This window comes from Bos javanicus, chromosome 14 (genome assembly GCF_032452875.1).
Source record: "Bos javanicus breed banteng chromosome 14, ARS-OSU_banteng_1.0, whole genome shotgun sequence".
NCBI classification, from domain to species: domain Eukaryota; kingdom Metazoa; phylum Chordata; class Mammalia; order Artiodactyla; family Bovidae; genus Bos; species Bos javanicus.
In genome coordinates this window covers 10,697,728-10,721,540 of record NC_083881.1, presented here as the reverse complement: position 1 = coordinate 10,721,540, position 23,813 = coordinate 10,697,728, and the positions used below count along the sequence as shown (strand labels likewise).

The 23,813-nt window shown below is 45.4% G+C and overlaps 1 long non-coding RNA gene across 1 annotated transcript in view; it reads right to left on the bottom strand.

Annotated features, from left to right (window-relative positions):
* LOC133260338 (uncharacterized) overlaps window positions 1–23,813 on the bottom strand; it is a 591,714-nt gene that overhangs the window by 502,893 nt on the left and 65,008 nt on the right. The window contains exon 2 of the long non-coding RNA XR_009740759.1: window positions 22,258–22,396. This is a non-coding gene — a long non-coding RNA (uncharacterized LOC133260338). The remainder of the gene's footprint in view (window positions 1–22,257; window positions 22,397–23,813) is intronic.

Genomic DNA, 23,813 nt, shown 5'->3' with positions numbered 1-23,813 from the left:
AAAAACATCTGACAAAAGTCAAAACTCATTCATGATAAGAAAAAAAGAAACTCTCAACAAACTAAGATTAGAAGGAAATTCCTCAAGCAAAAAACATCTATGAAAAACCTACTTTAACATCATCCATAATAATAATTATTGAATGTTTCTCTCTACATTTGAGAACAAGGCAAAAATATCTACTCTCAACATTTTCAACCAAAATTTACTAGAGGTCACAGCAGTGTTATAAGGTTAAGAAACAAAAGGCAAAAATATTGGGAAGGGAGAAGTAAATGTCTTTAGTTATAGGTGACCTGGTCATACATAAGAAAAATCTTGAAGAAATCTACAAAAATAGAAAGGTCACAGGGTAGGAGACCACATTAAGAAAACAGTCATAAATTGTACTTCTATGCATCAGCAGGAGAATTTTTAAAATACCATTTACAGTAGTATCATAAATATGAAACACATAGACATAAATCTAAACTATATGCAAGACCTGTACATACAATTTAAAGAAGACCTAAATAAATAGAAAGACGTGCTGATTTTCATGGATTGAAAGATTCGATATTGTTAAAATGGTCATTCCTCCAAAACTGATCAACAGATTCACACAATTCTCATCTTAATCCTAGCAGGCTTTTTTGTTTGGAGAAACTGACAAACTAACTCTAAAATTTATATAAAATCCTACATGCCACAACTAAAAGATTGCCACATGCGGCGAAAAATATCACAGACTCTACACACCACAACTGGGACCCAGCATAGCCAAATGAATAAATAAGTTTTCTTAATGCCTCCATTTAAAAACAAAAACAAAAAAACCTTCAAAGCACCTAGAACAGTCAAAACAATCTTGAAATTGTTGGAGTCTAGCACTATCTAAGTTCAATAATTATTAAAATTTTATATTAATCAAAACCCATGTGAAACTGGCATTAGGACAGACTTAAAAATCTAAGGAGAAGAAAAGGGAATTAATAAATGAATACTTGAGCTGGTTAATTAGTGTTTGACCCAGAAGGCAAGGTTATTTAATGGTAAGACCGTAAGTACCACAGCAAGTAAGCCAGAAAGAAAAACACCAATACAGTATACTAACACATATATATGGAATTTAGAAAGATGGTAACAATAACCCTGTGTATGAGACAGCAAAAGAGACACTGATGTATAGATCAGTCTTATGGACTCTGTGGGAGAGGGAGAGGGTGGGGAGATTTGGGAGATTGGCATTGAAACATGTATAATATCATGTATGAAATGAGTCGCCAGTCCAGGTTCGATGCACGATACTGGATGCTTGGGGCTGGTGCACTGGGACGACCCAGAGAGAGGGTATGGGGAGGGAGGAGGGAGGAGGGTTCAGGATGAGGAACACAGGTATACCTGTGGTGGATTCATTTCGATATTTGGCAAAACTAATACAATATTGTAAAGTTTAAAAATAAAATAAAAATTTTTTAAAAAGCTAGAATTAAAATAACAAAAAAAAAAAAAGACCGTAAGTAGCCTTCACAGCAAATGGTGTTAGAAAAACTGGATATTCAACTGCGGGAAAAAATTACCCTCAGCATTTACCACATATCATTCACAAAAATTAATTTGAAATAGATTATAAGTCTAAATGTAACACTAAAATTACAAAACTTTCACAAGCACACACAAGAGAAAATCTTTGTAGCACTGAGTTACACAAAGATTTCTTGGGGCGAAAAAATAAGACATAAGGAAAACAATTGATAAACTAAACTCTATCAAAATTTAAGACTGCTGCTTTTTAAAGACACCATTGAAAAAAATGAAAAGGCAATCCTAGAAAAAAAAATTCATAACACATCTATCTGACAATGGATTTGTATTCAGAAATACATAAAGAACTTTGCAACTCAATAATCAGCAAAGCAGGGACTTCCCTTGTTGTCCTGTGGCTAAGACTCCACGCTCCCATTGCAGGGGGCTCAGGTTCGATTCCTGGTCAGGGAAACAGATCCCACATGCCAGAACTAGAGTTCACATGCCGCAGCCAAATAAAAAAGATAAATTTTTAAAAAATAAGCAAAACCATCAAACTTGGAAGGAAAAGGCAAACCATTTGAACAGATGTGCATCACAAAAGATATGCAAATGACCAATGAGTACATGAAAAAAAATGCTCAAAATTATGACATCGTGGAAGTGCAAATTAAGAGCACCACGGACACACTATTAGACACAAGAATGTCTAAAAATCAACAAAACAGACAACGCTAAGTGCAAAGAAGGAAGTAACCGCTGTTCTCCATGACTTCACCTCTCTTAAAATCTCCAAACTCTCCTTCCACTAGGCTTCCCGGAAACCTACATGAAACCATACCTCAACATTCAAGGCGGCTTATACCTAATATAGCCTTTCTTTCCCTTTCTTGCACTCAGTGCCTTCTCAGGCTCTCTAGACTCTCGACACACAGGTGAGTTTCAGTTGGCCCCTTGAAAATAGCTGCCTTTTGAGATAGTAGTCCTCCTTTAACCTAGTTTTATCAAGCAAGAGGAATTTCAAATAAGTGGCTTTTCCAAATTATATAATTTTTTTAATTTTTTAAATATGAATTGAATATCTTAGCTATCTTGAAAGGAAAAGTGTCTCGCCTCTCTTGGCTTTGTAAATTGGGGGCATTAAACATAATTTAATCCTGTTCAGTGATCAACGGTCATTTCTCGTTGCATGACAACAGCCAAGGGAATTTACTAACAGCACACTGTTGGGGCTTCCCAGTTGGCACTAGTGGTAAGGAACCCGCTTCACAATGCGGGAGACATGAGAGATGCGGGTGTGATCCCTGGGTCAGGAAGATCTCCTGGAAGAGGGCATGGCAACCCACTCCAGTATTCTTGCTTGGAGAATTCCATGGACAGAGAAGCCTGACGGGCTACAGTCCATAGGGCCGCACAGAATCAGACACGACTGAAGAGACTTAAGCGTGCATAGTTCGCTGTTGTCTTTGCATGAAATGCCAGAAGATGGGCCACTTACTGAGTTTTCTCTGCATTTTCCTGGTTGGTCAATGTCAAGGTCTCTGGATTTTATGCAGCTTGCTTGAGCTGAATCTTACAGACCTCTCCCCTTCACCCTTTTAATTTTCTGTATCTAATCAGCTATGTCTTGGGAAACCAGGTTGCCAAGTTAGAACTGTTCCTTAAGGAAAAAAAGTTCTGCACCAAAGTCAGAAAGAAAGGGCTTTACTCAATGGCCTTTACGATACTGGCTTTGACATCCCCAAGTCATTTTTTGCCCATTTCCTGGTTCTCAGATGTTTGTCCCATAGTCAATGTGGCCAGATATGTGACCTCCGAATGAGAAAGGTTTCATTCACAACCTAATAAATTAGTAGGTGGCTCCCCTAGCTTTGGCTCATGAAACTGCTCAGGCTAACGTTCACATCAGTTCCCACATCTCAGGGGCAGTTTCCAGAAAGTTTCTGTCTCCCCTTCTGTCCTCTGCAAAACTGAATTATTACAGGAAACAAATATGCTACAGAAAGAGCAACCCTGCCATCCTGCAAGAAGGGCATTCTTAATCATCCCAGCTTCTGAGATTTACCTGGGTTTACACTCATGGACCAAACCAAAAAAGGCCTCTCCTAGTCTGTCTTTCCTCCCAGGTCAGCATGTTAATGTGATGAGTAGGAAAGTGTCCTTCCTGGAAACAGCATAACTGGATCTTCAGCAAAAATTACAAAGGGAGTGCTTGGCACTAATAACGAAGAAAAGAGCAAAAAAATTTTTAATTTTTCAGCATCTTTTAAGATTCAGCTGAAACTTCCCTGAATCTCTTCCTGAATCTTCTCTTCTCTCATCTGCAATTAATTTTTCCTCCTTTTTGCCCTTGCTGTTATCTGTAAGCCAAAAAAAACCACCATGATTCTTTATTGAACTTGTATATTTACCACAATACTTTGGCCACCTGATGCGAAAAGCCAACTCATTAGAAAAGATCCTGATGCTAGGAAAGACTGAGGGCAGGAGGAGAAGAGGGTGACAGAGGATGAGATGGTTGAATGGCATCACCAACTCCATGGACATGAGTTTGAGCAAACCCGGGGAGATGGTGAAGGACAGGAAGCCTGGCATGCTGTAGTCCATGGGGTTGCAAAGAGTCAGACGTGTCTTAGTGACTGAACAACAACAGCAATTCACCACAAAGCAGGCACTCAAAATATATATATATATAGATCTTTGGAATGAATGAATGAATGAATGGTGAAACGTAACTCAGGCTTCAGCTGTTGTGGTCACTCACTGTCTTTATTCTCTTCCTCTATCATGTTCTTAAGAAAATCTCTCTTTGAGAGGATTATCACTGATTACTCCACTTCAATGAATATTGAATTCAAAGAGATTCTTGAAATTTTGGAGAGCTAGGAAACAAGAAATTCTTCCCTGGTGGCTCAGCAGTTAAGAATCCACCTGCAACGCAAGTGATATGGAGACACAGATTCGACCCCCGGGGTCAGGAAGATCCCCTGGAGGAAGAAATGGCAACTCACTCCAGTACTCTTGGTGGAAAATCCCATGGACAGCGAGCCTGGCAGACTACAGTCCACGGGGTCACAAAAGAGTCAGACACAACTGAGCAACTAAACAACACGGAAACAAGAAGCTGAATTTTTATTCCATCTTTGCTGTTTACTAGCTTTGTGACCGCAGACAAATGACTTGAAATCAAAATCTTGGGGCGGTGCGTGTCTGTAAAACAAGGTAATTATATCTTCCCTGACCTTACAGAATTGAGAGAATCATATGAGCTAAAAAGTGTTAAAGCCATGGGGGATATCTAAAATTCTGTAAAGCTACTAGAGGCTATCGCTTTATAAATCATGAAGGAAACTAAAAAGAATCAAGAATTTGGCAAAATGAGACTCTCGTTCCAAGTCCTTCTCTCTGTCCATAGAACATACTCTCACCTGGAGCTCTCTGTCGGAGGGGGAAAGAGGGGGAAGGCGTTGCCCAGAGGCAGGGTTTGAATCTCCCTGCCTGATCTGATACCTGTCTGCCTGTGTTCTCATCTTCAGCTAATCTCTCAGAAAGCCAGGCAACCAAGGGGTCACAAAGCTCCGCACAAGTGCCATTTCCTCTTCTGGCATAACAGTTACCAGGACCCCGAACATGGCGAATAGCCGGTCGAGGCTCAGGAGACCAGAGCCAACACAGGTTTGCATGTCCATTCACCCTTCATGATGATTAACTCTTCCATCACAGGCTAAGACATGAGCATTTATCTTCAGGGGTTCTTCAACTATTAGTGCTCAGGACTCTTCCCCGGCCATACATCATGGCACTGGAAGCGGGAGGTACAGACAAAAGTCGTCCCTCGTGCTGATGTGGTGTGAAGAGGGTGATTAATGACAGTCACACACGGCCACCCGGCTTCTGACTCACTCAAGTTACTCAGACGCCGACTTCGCTGACTTTGCTATTTTCCATGAGCCATCTTTCGCACCTCTTCCCCACTGCTGCTTTCAACTATAGCTTCAGCTTTGGGAGTCTTATTTTGAAAGGGGTGGAGGGACAACATTTGCTGTCATCACCAAAACCACACCAGGCTCTCTCTGACAAGGTGGCGGGCTCAACTTGGGGTTCTCCATCTTATCGCTGCTCTTAGGGAATCTGAAATTCAATCACACATTCAATAAATATGGATGAGCATCTCCTCTAGGTGCTGGGGACACATTAGGAAGGAAAATCAGACTGATAATTCTTGCCCGGGTGAAGCTTCCATTCAGGACACGAAGATAAGTATTAATAAGTAAACTGTGAAGTGAAGTGAAAGTGAAGTCGCTCAGTCGTGTCCAACTCTTTGCAATTTCATAGACTATAGCCCACCAGGCTCCACCATCCATGGAATTTTCCAGGCAAGAGTACTGGAGTGGGTTTCCATTTCCTTCTCCAGGGGATCTTCCTGACCCAGGGATCGAACCTTGGGTCTCCCGCATTGCAGGCAGACGCTTTACCGTCTGAGCCACCAGGGAAGCTCTGGTAAACTGTTGAAGGCTGCTGGAAAGTGGTAAGTGTCATAGGAATCAAAAAGCAGAGAATGGGAGGTAAGTACTGGGGTGTGGGATGGGTAGCAATTTTGATTAGAGAGTCAAAGTAAACCTCGTGGATAAGATGATGTTTGAGCAAAACCTGAGAGAGACAAAGGTGTGAGCCAAACAGATAACTGAGTGAAGAGGGTTCCAAGGAATAGAAACAGCCACTGCAAAAGCCCAAAGGTGGAAGTATGTCTGAATTTCTTGAGCAGCAGTGAAGCTAGTCTGGCCTGGGGAACACATGTGAGGGATGGATGGAGTAAGGATGCTGTAGATACGAAAGAGGGGCAGGATGTTGAGGGGACACTAGCTTTTTATTCCCTTCACAAGGCAAAAAGTCATCAGAAGCTTTTAAATTTGTGTTTTAAAGGAGTCAAACCAAGCCATCACTTGAGAACAAACAATGGATTGCCAACTGAGATGGAAGGGAACCACTCCAGAGGCTGCGACAGTGAGACATGATGGTGAGACATGGTGAGACCTCATCCAGATAAGACATGATGGTGACCTTGACCTGATCAGTAACAGCAGAGAGCTGAGAAATGGCCAAATCCTTGCTACACCACATCTCATGAAATTTAAGATGCCAGTGTCTGGGGCACCTTCCCAATCTGGAGATATTAAAAAGTGACATAATCTGTATCTTGATATCAAGGAAATGAGATGTTTTAAAGCTGAACTAAAGTGTTTCTGGCAGATTAGAGGTGGGGATGAGGGATAAAGAGGAGTCAAGGATGTCTCCAAGGCTCATGGTCTGAGCAACAGGAAGGCTACCCTCAGGTGAGATGAGGAAGACCACTGGAGACCCAGGTTGGGAGGGGCCGGCGAGGGGTGGATCAGGAGTGCAGTTCAGGACATGTTGCCTTTAGATGTCTATTAAAAATACAAGTAAAGAGGCTGAGAGGCAAAGAACTGATGCTTTCAAATTGTGGTGCTAGAGAAGACTCTTGAGAGTCCCTTGGACTGCAACGAGATCAAACAATCCTACAGGAAATCAACCCTGAATATTCATTGGAAGGACTGATGCTGAAGCTCCAATACTTTCACCACCAGATGGGAACAGCCAACTGACTGGAAAAGATTCTGTTGGCTGGGAAAGACTGAAAACAGGAAGAGGAAGGGGGCAACAGAAGATGAGATGGCTGGATGGCATCATCAACTCGAGGGACATGAGTTTGAGTAGACTCCGGGAGATAGTTAAGGACAGGGAAGCCTGGCGTGCTGCAGTGCATGGTATTGCAGAGAGTCTGACACGACTTAGCAACTGAACAGCAACAATAACAAATGCAAGTGAGAACGCCCTGCAGGCGGTTGAATATATGAGTTCAGGAGAGAGGCTTGGACCAGAAATGCAGATCTGAACATCATGGGACATAAATAATAATTGAAGCCAGAAGACTTAATGAGATCACCAAGGGGAGTGCAGATAGAGAAAAGAGGTCCCAAGCATGGGCTTTCTAATTTAAGATGGGTAGGCAGAAAAAAGAAACCAGCAATGGAGACTTAGAAGTAACCAGTAAGATCAGAGGAAATAACAGAAATAATTGAAAATGGCCATGCTCTGGATTGGTTGGGGCGGGGGCTGGAGGTTGGGGGGTAAAATCTGCTTAAAGGCTGCTAAAATAGGTACCATAAGAATGGCTCATGTCTGTGCTTAGATGATGCCAAGAGGACTGGGGTTACGATGGGGATAACCATATCAAGGGGCGAAAAGAACTAGAGCAGGGGATAAAAGTAAAGTGAAAGGATTCCCCTTCTTATTTAATATGTATCTTCACAAGCCACCTTGTTCTAGAAAGATGCAAGGTGTTCATGAGAGATCAGCTTGTTAGTTGCACTGATTACTTTTAGCCTCACAAAGCCATTTTACCTCCCATTTCTAAGGTCCACCCCATCTCTTTCTGTCACTCACTGATTCGCTCACTGATTCGCTCACTGATTCACTCATGCCACAAATACTTATTGACAACACTGTGGGCCAGTGTTCCCAGGGCTGGATCTGGATGGCTGACTGGAAGATACACGGTTCCAACCTCCTTTTCAACTTAAAACCAGTCTAGATACAAGACTAGGCACTGAACAAACCAATTTCTCAGATATTCACAAAATCCTGTCTTTAAATCCACAAAATGTAGGGAAGAAACTCAGAACACACAAGCCACGGGTCGGCAGGCCCCAAAACCTCCCAGGCCTGGAGGGTCTACACTGCACTGAACTCATGTGTCCTTCCCAACGGGCCAGGGGGGAGAAATAGGGAGTCACCAGCAATGACAATAGCCAATATACGCAGTGCCTTTCAAGTTCAAACTCAGTTTCATATCCTGCATTGAAGTTCAACTATATGACCGTGTCTGGAGATAAGGACAGCTGCCATCCTGTCTTGGATGAGAGAGCAAAGGCTCCAGGGATCCTGGGGTGCCCAGGCAGGAGGGAGTCCAGCTGGAACTCAAGTCCAAGTCTTCAAATGGTTTGTAAGCAGCGGCGGGGGACGCTCGGAACAGACGAACCCTGGAGGGGCAGAGCCAAAGCAAGAGCAAGCGGGCCACAGAAACAGCTTAGGGGGGACAAGGTCCCGAGCAGTAGAGGAGCTGGCTCTTGGGGACAGATAAGGAAGAGCTCAGCACGTCCTGAAGGGGGTGTCAAGAGAGAGCCCAAACCGCACACCGCTGACGGTCAAGAGGGGAGCCAAGGACACGTCTCGGCACCAACGTGGCACAGCAGACAGAACCCAACACCCTTGGATGTCAGGCTGCCGGGACCCAGGCGGTCACTGGGACAAGCGAAGGGGCCTTTAGTTCTTTATTTTTTAACTGGAGGATGATCGCCTTACAATGTTATGTCATTTCTGCTGTACAACAGCGACTCAGCCATAAGTTTATACATTATATATATGTGTGTGTGTGTATCCCTTCTCTCTCACCCCCACCCCTCATCCCTGGCTTTTTATCTTAAAACCGGGCAAGTCTTGCAACTTCGCTGGCAGACCAGTAGTTAATACTCCAAGCACTCAATGCAGGGGGCCCGGCTTCGATCTCTGGTCAGGGAACTAAATCCCACATGCCATAACTAAGACCTGGTACAGCCAAATTTTAAAAAAAAATTTTTTTTAATAGGAAAGTCCTGAGCAAACAGGGCTGAGCTGGGCACCCTGGTTAGAAGTGTAGCCCAGCTGCTCTCCGGCCGTGGAAACCAAGGCAGACGCCTTCCCCGTCTCCCTGTCCTCCTCTCCACTAACCCGGGTGTAAAACAGGATCCTGCAGGTTTGCCGTGAGATTTCAGGGCAATGAGTGAAAACTCCCTAACATACCATCTGGCACTTGGAAGGCATTCAATTAATAGCAGCTATGATTATAACTGCGAGGCTATGAACACGAGATTTTCAACTTACTTTCTCACCGTTCTGGGAGCTGACAGGCAGTCTCCGGAGCCCTCCCGGGAATGGTGCTTCTGGGGGCCCGGCTTGGAACCAGCTGTTTCAGATCTTCATTAAAACCGTAAATGTGGAGAAGCTGAGGCAGCACTCTACAAGGAGCGAGGGAAAACCCAGCCGGCTGTTCTTTGGAGGTTTCTGTAACTTCCAAGATAAAGCATATCCTAGATAAACTTGACCACTGGAAAAAGTTCATCACACCAGATTGACCCTAGGGATTACGGGGAAGCCAACCAAGAGACTTCACGACAGCTTAAATACCAGGCACTCGGGGCTTTTTAATTTATTTGTTTTGCCTGTGCTGGGTCTTCGTTGCTACATGGGCTTTTCTCTAGTTGTGGTGAGCAAGGGTTACTCTCTAGCTGTGACGTGCAGGCTTCTCTTGCTGCGGAGCATGGGCTCTCGGGCACACGGGCTTCAGTAGTCGTGGCTCCCGGGCTCTAGAGCACAGGCTCAGTAGTTGTGGCTGACGGGCTTAGCTGTTCTGTGGCGTGTGGGATCTTCCTGAACCAGAGTTTGAACCCATGTCTCCTGCGTTAGCAGGCACATTCTTTACCTCAGAGCCACCTGGAAAGCCCACTCAGGGCTCTTAATCTGAGTCTGCGTATCCTAGACTTTCTCCCCACCCTCTGGCCCTCCCAGCACACTCCCCCAAGACTGAAAGGGGTCTTTGGTTCATCTGATAACATCCTAGTAACTGCCCCTAGCACACACGTTTCTAAGTACCCTCTCTATGAATATCACTTTAATTTCCAGGAGCATTAGCTGCAATACTCCACAACTCTTGTTATTAACAGAAAACTCAGGTCCTGTACAAAAATAATCCTTTCTCTCAGTAAAAAGCCCTTGCTTTTAAATCTGTATTACGTTGTAGGTTATTTGTTCTTTGGGCCTCAAACACCGTGTTTCTTGCATTGCAATGTAATACTCTAGCTTGGTGCCAGCAGAATTCTTGGAATGTACAAGACACCTCCATGCTTTTCATTCATTTATGGAGCTGGACTGTCGTTCATCCACATTTATGTCCCTCCCAGAAATGGGTTTTGCTTTTTAAAAATAGCCCAGGTTTCTCTCTGAATCCAGAAGTTCTATTAAGCATGCCCAGGATCCCGCACTGATTCATCACTGCAGGAACATCTACCAAGCATCAGACTCAGGGGAGGTCTTAACCCCTGTAAGAGAGGGAAGATGGAACTGGGCTCCAAGCACCAAACTGGTTCCAGTGTGCTGTGCCCTCCTGGGGCTGGGAACTGCAAAGAAATGCTTTTCCTTTAAATGTTGCCCCTTTGTGGCTCATAAACGAGTAAGTTCAGACAGCAGCTGTCAAGCCCAGCAACAGTAACGCCTGCCAGGGCAGCATTCCCAGGACTGCCAATGGGGGAGATGAATCAGGTGAACGAAGAGCCCTAAAAGCCCAATTCAAAGGTCTCTAGCGCCACCTACTGACCCACTTTGTATTCTGTTGGCAAAAAGCCCGGAAACCACTGTAGGGTGGGATGTGGGGGGTGGGGGGTGGGGCATGGAGAATTGTAGCAATTCTTCCCAGGCATAATTGAAGGGAATTTATAAACCAATGGGTTCACCCCGTCATCTTCCTGATACAGTGTGTTCAGTCGCTGAGTCGTGTCCAACTGTGTGACCCTCTGGACTGTAGCCCACCAGGCTCCTCTGTCCATTTCCTTCTCCAGGGGATCTTCCTGTCCCAGGGATCCAACCCGGGTCTCCTGCATCGTAGGCGGACTCTTTACCATCTGACCCACCAGGGAAGCCCCCGACAGAGACACTGAGGCTCCAAAGTGATAAAGTGGCTTCTCTGAGGTCACAACTGTAGCCCACAGGAGCCTATACCTCCGAGACCCAGCTCTTACTGAGCTCTGCCCCAGCTCACTCTGTTCATGTCTGAAAACATGAACTTGCAGCAGCGAAGCTGGCTTGGAGAGAGGAGTTTCTGGGAGGCACCCGTCTCCTCTCCATTTTCTGTTTCTTCTTCTTCCTTTTGTACCAACAGACCCAGACAGACCTGACATTCCCCCCTGCTTCTAGAACCCTGATGTCTTTACTGCCCCGCAGTCGCTTTCAGGGAGAAAGTGTTGAACTACTTACTTGAAGGTGTTCGCCTGCATCTTTAAGAATGTGAAGGGCAGAGACCCTGCTTCGTAGACACCCAGTACCCCCGGGTGATAAGGAAACTAAGGCTCTGGGAGATCAAAGAATTCGCTTGGGGCCGTGGTTCCCAATACTCCTCACATTAGGATCACCTGGGGCTGTTTTACAAACTCCAGCACACTGGCTGTGCCGTAGGTCTACTCCCTCAGAATCTCTGGAGATGAAGAAACATACAGCGGGAGTTTCTGAAGCCCGCCCCTCCTCCAGGTGACTCCAGTGTTCAGACAACCTTGGGAGCCACTGACTTATGCACGCAGTTAGTAGGTGAGACAGCAAAGCCCCTGTCTTTCAACTCCCAGGGAGGAGGAATGGTGGAAGCAACAGTGGTTTGCATCACTTTAAAGATTTCTACCAATGACACATTCTAACTACATTATTAATAACATTACAAATGATCCTATTTAACTTACGCCAATGTACTAGAGAAAGGCAAATATCATACGGTATTGCTTATATGCGGAAGCTTTTATATGCAGAATCTTTATAAATGAATGATAGAAATGAATGTGTTTATGAAACAGAAATAGACTAACAGACCTAGAGAACAAACTTATGGTCACCAGTGGAGAAGGGTGAAGGGGAGGGGCAGATCAGGTGTTCGGGATTGACATGTACACAAATGTTATGTTTAAAATAGATAACCAACAAGGACGTACTGTATAGCACAGTGAACTCTACTCAATACTCTGTAATAACCTAAATAGGAAAAGAATTTGAAAAAGAATAGATACACGGGTAGGTATAACTGAACCACTTTGCTGTTCACCTGAAAATGGCATACAATATTGTTATTCGATTCCACTTCAATAGAAAATAGAAAGAATACTATTTATTGCTTTCAGAAATGGAAAAACAATTTCACTCGCCATGAAACAAAATGCAACCAGAAATACACTCAAATACAAAATTGTTTTAAAATCTCATTTGGTGCATATACATATATGCATACGGAATCAATTTGCTGTACAGTAGAAACACGACACTGTAAATCAACTATACTTCAATCCGTTTTTTTAATTACATTCCGAAAGGCAATTAAGTGATTTCGGTTTCCAGTTTTGGAGCCAATGCTTACTAAGAGCAAAGGAAGGTAGCCCCTCTGCTCCTGAAAAGACTGAGAGAGATGTGACAGAAATACACCGGAGCAGTGAATCTGTGTGTTCTGTTGATGCCTTTATGCGTGCAACTGACGCCTCCGCTTGTGTGCACGCCATGGTTTCATTCTGTCTCCCTCCAATTCTACTAGTGAGCTTAGGGGAAACGCCCTTTCAGGATCCTCTGTGCTGCAAGTCCTGAGCCCAGGGACTGTGGGTTCTCAGCCAAATTGCAACAACATCCTGCCCGCGGTCTTATCCAACAGCTGAGGCACTCTGGCTTGCTACTCAGAGCAACAGACATGCTTTTCGCGTGGCTCTAGACCTTGCTCGATTGGCCGGCCCACCTGTTGGAGTGGGACCGTCCGCTCTTTGTCCCCCAGCCGGCAGACCAAGCTCACCACCCACATTTCCTGCAGGTGAGTGTTATCCTGCTCCTGGCTCCGAGCACAGCTGTTTGGCAAAGGCAAGCGGCAGATGCAGCCCCTGGGCCCCCAAGCGCTTGGCGACAGCATCCCACTGACCCAGGGGGCAGCTGAAAGCGGCTGTCTTTGCTGAACTAAAAGAGGGTTAATCAGCGATTACTGGAGATGAGATACAATCTGTGTCTGGAAAAACTGGGGGACTGGGTCTCATTCAAGCGCCACCTAGAAGTAAACTGGTTATCCGATTTTCTCCCCCAAAAAGTCCTCACCTGCACACTTTTAAAAGAAAAGTTTTTTAAAGAAACACATTACCACATAACATATAGTCAGCTTACACATTTAAGGAAAATCGAGGGCTTCCCAGATGGCATGAGCGGTAAAGAACCTGCCTGCCAGTGCAGGAGACACAGGAGATGTGGGTTTGATCCCTGGGTTGGGAAGATCCCCTGGAGGGCATGGCAACCCACTCCAGTACTCTTGCCTGGAGAACCCATGGACAGAGGAGTCTGCTGGGCAAGAGTCGGACATGACTGAAGTGACTTATCACGCAGGCAGAAAAGCAACAAAGAAGTGAAAAGCACTGGTCGTACCAGGAATGCCCCAAACCATAACTAGCCCACCTGTGATGATCCTTCTTACTTCCTCCTATACCTTTCTGTGCATTTTTATACAGAAAGCGTTTGTACAAAACATGTTACTTTGTACCGTTTGTTTCCCATAGCAACATACCACAACCATCTTTCCAGCATTCCAAGCACCTACAAGGCATCATGTGTAATGAATTTGTAATGAATGCTGAATATTCCATTTACAAACAATTCAAACAAAATGAAGAAAGCAAGAGTATTCATGTACGAGTATCCTCGGATATGGTATCAAACATTGGATGTGATATCACCCATTTTAAAGATGGAAAAATGGAGGTAAAGGAGCAACCGTTAGTGGTGGACTGAGCACGCGCACACAGAAGACCAAATGCAGTGGGAATCTGTGTCTGGCAGAGACTAGCTATGGCTTCTTGCTCTGTCAACACTTTAAGTGGCAAGACTGGGAAGAACTCTGGTAGATACCTGAACTAGATATCAGAAGATCTAGGAGTTTTATCTCACCTTGTCTGTCCACCAGCCAGAGTGGTCTGGCTTTGACACTTAACTGACCTGAGCCCCAGCTCCCTAATCTGTATGCTGGAGGAACACACAGCCCTCCTGCCACGCTCTGAAGCTTCTAAACAAGTGAGAATAGGAAGAACTCTACAAACATCAGAGATCCTGACAAATTCTGTGATGGATCCATCAATGGTGATGTATCTTAGTTCATCTAACACTTGAAAATACATTAGAGAATTTTAAATAGTGAAGGAAACTCTGAAGCCAACTAATTTTAGAAATAGGGAAACTGACTTCCTGAGAAGTTAGGAGGTTTGCTTACTGTTTCAGAGTGAGTAAGAGACCCAGCTAGTGCTAGAAGCTTCTAGCACTAGCTGGGGTTAGGATTCACATATGCCTCTTACGAGGTCAGCTTTAGAGCGACGAATATTCCAAACATGCTTACAAAAATGTGCTGAAGGCAATTCAGTGTATTTCCATTGATTTGAGTTCCCAAAATACGAACATGCGCCACTTACCGAAGGGTCATTGAGTTGCACTTCTGATTCTTTTTTTTAACTGAAGGCCTTTCGACTTTAAGGGTTGTATATTCCTTCCCTAAAAAGAGCTGCCTGCAAAGAATATGGACATTCATAACACAACTCGGGGCTTGAGGTTTTCACATGCTCTCACACTACATTCCAGAGACAGCTTTCTCCTGAAGCTGACCTAAAGTTGTTTGGTCACTTGATCATGTCCAGGAATTCGGAGAATTGCCACGACTGGGAGAATTAGCTGCAGTGTCACAGAGCAGGGCAGACCCATCACGTGAGCGTCACTTTCAACTTGGAACGGGTCTCAAGTATCTGCCTCCCAAGGGGTGTTTCAGATAACTGGGAGCTGGCCTAGTGGTGGGCCGCTCCCAAAGAAGCAGAAGAAAATCCAGGGGGCTGGGGTCCTTCGACACCCCAGGCCCAAGACCGACCATCCCAGAAAACAATGGCCTTCTAATGCTCCACTGAGCCGAGCCTTGACTTCAAGTTTGTGATGAACAAAAATATCAAGCTTCAATCTGCCTTCATCTTGAAACACAAGAAAGCATTTGCTTTTCAACCACATCGGGACTCTCCTACCAAAACCTGGGGCTTTTCCATTCTCTCCATGCCACATACACGAGGATCACAGGGTTTCCCATTTGTGTGTCAGAACCTCTAAATGCTTACTGGGCGCCAACCACTGTGAAAGTGTTAGCGTTAGTTGCTCAGTCGTGTCTGACTCTTTGCAACCCCATGAACTGCAGCCTGCCAGGCTCCTCTGTCCATGGGATTCTCAAGGCAAGAATACTGGAGTGGGTTGCCATTTCCTTCTACAGGGGATCTTCCTAGCCCAGGGATCGAACCCAGGTCTCCTGCACTGCAGGCAGATTCTTTACCATCTGAGCCACCAGGGAACCAGGCAGAAAGACCTCTAAATCACTGGTGACTATTGAGGATTCAGCCTCCGTTTTGTTGGTTCTGGGGCCATTTCGGGTTCCCAAGTCAATAACTGCAAGGTTTTACAGGCGTTACTTTCGGAAAGTTTTCCTGACGTCAGAAGGTGTCATCACCCTTCATTCCCGCCCCAGGCAGCCCCACCGTCCTCCTGGTTTCCAAACTCCCCCTGAGAAGGTGCCTCAGAAGGTGCGTGAGAAGTCGGTCTCAGGCTCCTTTCCCATGAAACAGAACCCCTGACATCACAAAGGGACTGTTGTCTATCTTCCATCCTTCCAGCTGAAGTTTAAGCCCTGCTCTTCCTAAGGAAAAGAACATGCCTGTCCCCTACTTCACGTTGCCCTCACAGTTACAATATGTGCTTACATCTGGTGCTGTAAAACATGATTACATTTTTCCTAAAACCTTAGGGCTTGAACAGGCTTCGAAATTTTATCTTTTCCTTCCTCCTGGCTTCAACAGGATCCCCTAAATCAACAAAACCTGGAAACACTCTGAGATCTGCAGGAAGAGCATCATTAACCTCACCTCACATCCTTGGGACACTCAGCAGCATGACTGATCTGAAGTGCGTTAAGGAAAGAAGGAGGCAGGAAGAGACTGAGGAAGCCTTCCCAAACAGCCCTTTTCCGTGGCATCGGTGCAGTGCTGCTCACTACAAGCTGTAGACACCAGAAAGACACGTGGGAATACGGACACAGCATCTTCCTATACGCATGAAATTTCATTTGTCTGACATTTTCTGCACTGTGCTCAAGATATAGAGGAAGGTAGGTCAGTTAGGTGGTGCAGAGGTCAAGAATCCGCCTGCCGCTGCAGGAGACCCGGATTCGATCCCTGGGTCGGGAAGATCCCCTGGAGAAGGAAATGGCAACCCATTCCAGTATTCTTGCCCGGAGAATCCCATGGGCAGAGGAGCCTGTCGGGCTACAGTCCATGGGGTCGCAAAGAGTCGGACACGCCTGAATTCACACACTACTGCTACCATCACTACTACTGCCAGCCCCCGCAGCCACTCAGGCCAAATCAGATCCAGTCACCACCTCTGTAACAGACTGACACTGAGCGCCCTCTGTGGGCAAAGCAGAGCTTTGCAAGCCAGATCGCTAAGGACGGGCCCACGTTCTCTGAGGTTCCTTCTATTCATGTTCTGCCATAGACTGTCTACAAAGCAAGCCTGAGGGTGAGTCCCAGCCCTGCTCTGCCACCCACCAGCTGAGTGACCAGGGACAAATCACCCCCATGCCTTGAATCCAGGTGTCCTCATCTCCACAACAGGGTTAATAGTGTGTGATAGTGGGTTGAACAGTGGCTCCCCTCTCAAAAGATATGTCCACATCCTGAGTTCCAACACCTATTAATGGGAGCCTAACTGAAAAAGAAGTCTTTGTAGATGTAATTAAGTTAGCTATCTTGAAATCACCCTGGATGATCCACCAATAAGTGTCTTTGTAAGAGACGCTGGGAAGAGATGGAGAGAAGAGATGTCTGTATGAAGACAAAGGTGGAGAAGGAAGTTATCCAGCCACAAGCCAAGGGACGCCCAGGGTCTTCATAACCTGAAAGAGGAGAAGTTTCTCCCCAGAGCCTTCCAGGAGAGCACAGCCTTACCAATGCCCTGGATTTCAGATTCTGGCCAGCAGACCTCTGAGAGATTAAATTTCTAGAGTTTTTCTCAAGCCACTAAGTTTGTGGTCATTTTTTCAAGCAGCCCTAGGAAATCAATTAGTTCCTATTTCATGGACTGTTCAGCTTGAAACCTATCCCAGGGTACATGCTTCATGGTATCCCTGGTGGGATTTTTGTCCTGTGTTCAGGGTCGACTTCAGTCTCTTTTCATTCTGTGGATAACCCCCAGACACCACTCACCCAACAAAAGAGCAAGAATAGAGGTCTTAGTGTTTCATTGGGAGAGAGTAAATTTACCTATTTCATCTGGATATTATTCAAAATGCAAGCCAACTCACTGGCAAAGACCTTGATGCTGAGAAAGATTGAAGGCAGGAGGAGAAGGGGACGACAGAGGAAGAGATGGCTGGATGGCATCACCAACTCAATGGACATGAGTTTGAGCAAGCTCCAGAGTGAGGGACAGGGAGTGAAGGACAGGGAGGCCTGGCATGCTGCAGTCCATGGGGTCACAGAGACTCAGACACAACTGAGCAACTGAACAACAACAAATCCCCCACACATCCAGATACAGTTATAATTCAAAAAGACACATGCACGCCTGTGTTCACAGCAGCACTATTTACAATAACCCAGATATGGAAACAATCTAAATGCCCATTGACAGATGAATAAAGAAGATTCAGTGCATATTAATATATACAGATATGCAGATGATATCACTCTAATGGCAGAAAGTGAAGAGGAACTAAAGAGCCTCTTGATGAGGGTGAAAGAGAGTGGAAAAAACTGGCTTAAATTTCAACATTCAAAACACAAAAACCATGGCATCTGGTCCCATCACTTCATGGCAAATAGATGGATAAAACTTGGAAACAGTGACAGATTTTCTTTTCTTGGGCTCCAAAATCACTGTGGATGATTACTGCAGCCAGGAAATTAAAAGGTGCTTGCTCCTTGGAAGAAAAGCTATGACAAACCTGGACAGCATATAAAAAAGCCAAGACATCACTTTGCTGACAAATGTTTACATAGTCAAGGCTATCGTGTTTACAGTAGTCATGGACCATAAAGAAGGCTGAGTGCCAAAAATTGGCGCTTTCGAACCGTGGTGCTGGAGAAGACTCTTGAAAGTCCCTTGGACTGCAAGAAGATCAAGCCAGTCTATCCTAAAGGAAATCAACCCTGAATATTCGTTGGAAGGACTGATGCTGAAGCTGGAGCTCCAATAGTTTGGCCACCTGATGTGAAGAGCCGACTCACTGGAAAAGACCCTGATGCTGGGAAAGATTGAAGGCAGGAGCAGAAGGGGGTGACAGAGGATGAGCTAGGTAGATAGCATCACTGACTCAACGGACATGCATTTGAGCAAACTCCAGGAGATAGTGAAGGACGGGGAAGCCTGGTGTGGTACAATCCATGGAGTTGTAAAGACTCAGACACTACTCAGCGACCGAACAACAACAACAATATATACAATGGAGTAATAATCAGCCCCCAAAAATAATAAAATAATGCCATTTGCAGGAACGTGGCTGGACCTAGAGATTGGCATATTGGCAAACTACGTGAAGTCATAAAGAAAGAGACAAACACCATATGATATCACTTATGTGTGGAATCTGAAATATGACACAAGTGAACATATCTATAAAACAGAAACAGACCCGCAGACATAAAGAACAGACTCGGACTTGCCAAGCGGAAGGGAGGGTGGGGAAGAGAAGGGCTGGGTGTTTGGGATTAGCAGATGCAAACTATTACATCTAAGACAGATAAGCAGCAAGGCCCTACTGGGTAGCACAGGGAACTATACTCAACATCAATATCCTGTGATAAACCATCATGGAAAAGCATGTGTGAAAGAGTACGTGTCTGAGTCATTTTGCTATACAGCCGAAATTAACACAGCACTGTAAACACCAACAATACTTAATAAAAAATTTTAAGTAAAAAAAAAAAAATTTTAAATATCAATAATAGCCCAAATTTTTGTTCAAAGGAATCGGAATGAGACCCAAAGAATGTACTTTGAAAACACCTCCCATATGATTCTAACACCAAAAAAAAACATGACTGACGTCCAGCCAGTTAACTAACCAGCATCCTTTCTATTCAGTTTGTGACTGGGTCATCATGGGTAAATATTTTGACCCCCGTCCCTGTACGCAAGCACTGCTCTGCCAGCTCTGTTGACAGGGAGCATCACCAAAGTGGCCCGGGAGACCTAGAAGAGACAGCTGAGAGTGACTAGCCCGTGGAGTTTCCATCTTGTCTGGGGAAGCCAGTTTTACACATATGCACCTTGGGTACACGCCACGCAGTAGCTCTGAAGGGCAGGAAAGAGCTTCTCTTTTTATCTGACTTACAAACTTGGAATATGTATACAATTCCTTTTTGTTAAAAAAAAAACTTTAAAGCATTCTGATTTTTTTTTTATATAAGATGTTTAAACCACTGACATGACACATTTATTTTTTAGGCAGGAAAGTGAGATCCAGACAACTTGAGTGATGCAACCTGGATCACACTTTGTCCAGGGCCCTTCTGCGCCAGCCGCCACAGCCCCAGCCACCCAGCTCCACGGCTGAGGCCTTGGAGAGCTGTCATCACGGGCCCTGGTGCTTCCGTTTTGGGTGCAGGAGCCCCCACACCCCTCCAGAGGCACATGCCTGGGATGGCAAAGAAGCCATCAGCCCCTCCTCTGGGAGCAAGCCTGGTCTTCACGTGCCCCCGGGCAGCCCAGGCTCCCGCCCATCCCAGGCTCCTGGCCATGGTTGCCAGAGGTGGTTGTTTCCCTGACTGAAGAATCTTTCCACAGATGAGACCTTCTTTTCTGCTGTAGCTTTTCCTTCCTTAGAGCCCACCCCCAGGCCTTATCTCAGGTGAGGCCACGTCCAGGGCACAGGCCGTTGCAATGTTTCCTGGAACAGAGTTGCAAGGCTCCTGTTTTCACAGAGGAGAAAAAGAGAAGGAGGCATCCAACGATCAGTGAGCTGGTTCTGAGAACAGGCCCTTATCTGCTCTGGCCCAGCTCTGGACCCAGGGCCAGGCGTCAGCCTCACAGCTGGTGACGGGGGCAGCCAGCAGAGTCCACAGCCAGGGAGGGAGCATGCACTGTGCCAAGCTAGAGATGCAACAAAACACAAGTCGTGAGAGAAGGGGGACTGTGAAGCTCCAGCTGTGCCAGCAGGGCAAGGTACCACCATGGAAAGGCAATGAGGTGCTGGAAAATCCAAGCCCCACGCGAGGCTCCTGGAACAGAGGAGGCTCTGGATTGCTCGGCAAACTGTAGTCAAGTGGAGGGTCTCCCCCAAGGACACCCCACTGCAGTGAGGAGGTTACTTATTGTTTAGTCACCTAAGTCATGTCTGACTCTTTGCAACCCCATGGACTATAGCCCATGAGGCTCCTCGTGGATGGGATTTCCACAGGATTTCCCATGTCCATGGGATTTCCCAGGTGAGAACACTGGAAAGGGTTGCAGTTTCCTTCTCCAGGGGATCTTCCCAACCCAGGGATCAAACCCGTGTCTCCTACTGGGCAGGCAGATTCTTTACCACTGAGCCACGAGCTAAGAAAGGGAGGATGCTAGGTGTGTTCAAAAAGCTAAGGGTCCATAAGTTTCCAATAGTAATTCCAAGCAAGTAGTGAGGAAAGGTGGTACAAATTACTACATGGCCTACATGGTCAATAACTAACCAGATAAACATTAGAATCAATAATTACTAGGGTCCAGGGGGAAGTTCAGGCAGGAAGGACTGGCAAGATTTGGCTCAATAATATCTATTATTGATTAAGCACTGAATACCTGCCAGAGTTTGAGGATTTCACTTCCAAGAACTCTACCAGGTCTGTGTAAACACCTCCACCTCCCTGTCTTGGCTATTGTAAACAGTGCTGCTGTGAACATTGGGTTTTCCCATCAACAGATGACTCATTTTATATATACATATATACACACATATATATGTATAGTAATATATACAGTAGAATATTACTCAGCCATGATAAAGAATGAAATATTACCATCTGCAGCAACACTGATGAACTGACGAGAATATAACACTAAGTGAAATAAGTCAGACAGAAAAAAACATATAATGTCACTCATATGGGGGGGGGTGCAAAAAAGCATACATATGAATCTATACCTCAAACTGAACCAACTCACAGACATAGAAAACAAATGTATGGTTACCAAAGGGGGAAGCAGAGAGGGAAAAATTATGAGTATGGGATTAACAAACTATACACAAAATAGATAAGCAACAAGAGTTTACTGCATAGCACAGGGAACCATATTCAACATTTTATAATAACATAATGGAAAATAATCTGAAAAAATGTATATACATATAACTGAGTCACTTTCCTGTACTCCTAAAACTAACACAATATCATAAATCAATTAAATATATGATATATGTTTGTATCCACTTCAGAGAACAGGGGACTGAAACCCAGAGGCCCAGTGATGTCCTGAGAAACTCAGCTGCAGAACCAGAGTGGCAGAGAGGGTCTATCTGGCCCTTCCCCGAGTTTCCTCGGCTTCAAACGATAAGGAGGATTTGGATATGGGCAAAAGGAAGGAGTGGTCATTCCAGGCTGGTGAAAGGAGCTTTTGAAAACAGAAGTAGTAAAGTAAAAAAAACACACACAAGGCCATTAACAGAGATAGATTTCATTGGGATGGAGATTTCTAGAATGAATAATATTGATGGAGTACTTGCTGTACCAAGTGAAGTTCTAAGAGCTTCATCATCAATGAAACATATCATCTCATTTAACCCTCACAACAACCCTGTGAGGAATGAAGTGTGATGATTCCCAGTATATGGACGATGCTATAGGGGCACAGAGACGTTAAGTAACTCACCCAAGACCACCCAGCTGGTAAGTGGGAGACGTAGGATTTGAACACCGTCTAGATGGAAAGTCCATGCTCCCCATCACCCTGTTATACTTGAAAGAGTTCCGTCTTGGCATCCCAGAGTGACCAGCACCAAGGATGGCACCTGGAGAGACAAAGCATGTATTACCGGCTTGTTGGATGAACTGACCGCTGTAAGTTCTCTCTTTGGTGCCAACATTTTGCTTCTTCAATCCAGCCTTCATGCTGCCTCTAGAGGTGTAATGCTAAATTGTTTCCTTCAAAAATGCAATCCTTGTCCTCCTTTGAGGCAGGTCTGTTCTCCCGGCTCTGCCCTCCACCCTGGCTCAGAGGCAGAGCCGCTCATTTGAACCCTCCTTCCGCTACATCTGTATGAAGCTCAAAAGCCATCTTGCCCACGGGTGCTTTGGCATCCTTATCATGACAGTCCCCTCCCACGCCGCTTGGCTGGTCCCCCCCCCACCCTGCACTCCTGAGTGTCCCCTCCATTACACTGTCTACTCTTTGAAGAGCTGTCATGGCCTTCCTTGTGTCCTTAATAAATGGTGGTGCATGTACGCATAAAAAAAATGCGTGAATTGATGGATGGGTTGGTCTATGAATGAATAACTGTGCACAGAGATGACAGGAGGGAAAGATGAAGGATTGGGATGCAGGGCTTTATGTGGTACCCTGTGCAGAGTGGGAAAAGGGCGGATTCTATGTCAGAGGCTCCAAAGGCTACACAGAGCTTTATCTGACTTGCCGGCTAATCTAAGAAAAGTCACGTCCCACCTCATGGACACTTTTTCCTTGTGAACACATGTATACCTGTGGTGGATTCATTTTGATATTTGGCAAAACTAATACAATTATGTAAAGTTTAAAAATAAAATAAAATTTAAAAAAAAAAGAAAAAAATGTTTTGAAAGACTAGAATTCTGCATTCTCCAGTTCTGTGAATGAAAAGTTCACTTTCAGACAAACTCATTAACAGATGTTTTGCGCTTTCACTCAAGAAAAACAGCCACTCTGCTCCGCTGGTGTCTTATCTGAAGCCACCCTTCTCCACTTCATCTCCACCGGGAGCGTTGCTATCTCACCCAGGACCTCCTCTGGGTGTTTGTGAACAAAGGCCAGGGTCTTATCTGGTCACTCTCTCATGCCCCATCCTTGGAAAATATGAATGGATGCGCAGGGGCCTCTCATGGTCTTTCCATCCCAGGAAAGGCGAGTAAGGCAGCCTCGGCTTTCTCAGAAAGATTGTGCAATTTCTTGCTGCTATCGGAGCTGACAAGGAGGCAACTCTGGGCCCCGGACCCTCCAGCTAAGTTCAGCTTCAGGTCAAGTCAGGGGCCCCCAGCAGCTCGGGGGCATAGGATCCACAAGGAAGACATTCCAGGATGTGGCCAGAAGCAACAACAGTTCCCAGCTGTTCCCAGCCGCGTCCTGCCAGCGAAGGAGTTTGCAGTGGGGGTCTTCACACAGATGCGGCAGAAGGAGGGGTCAAATGAGCGGCTGTGCCCTGGGCCAAGGTGGAGGGCAGGCAGGGGAGAACAGAC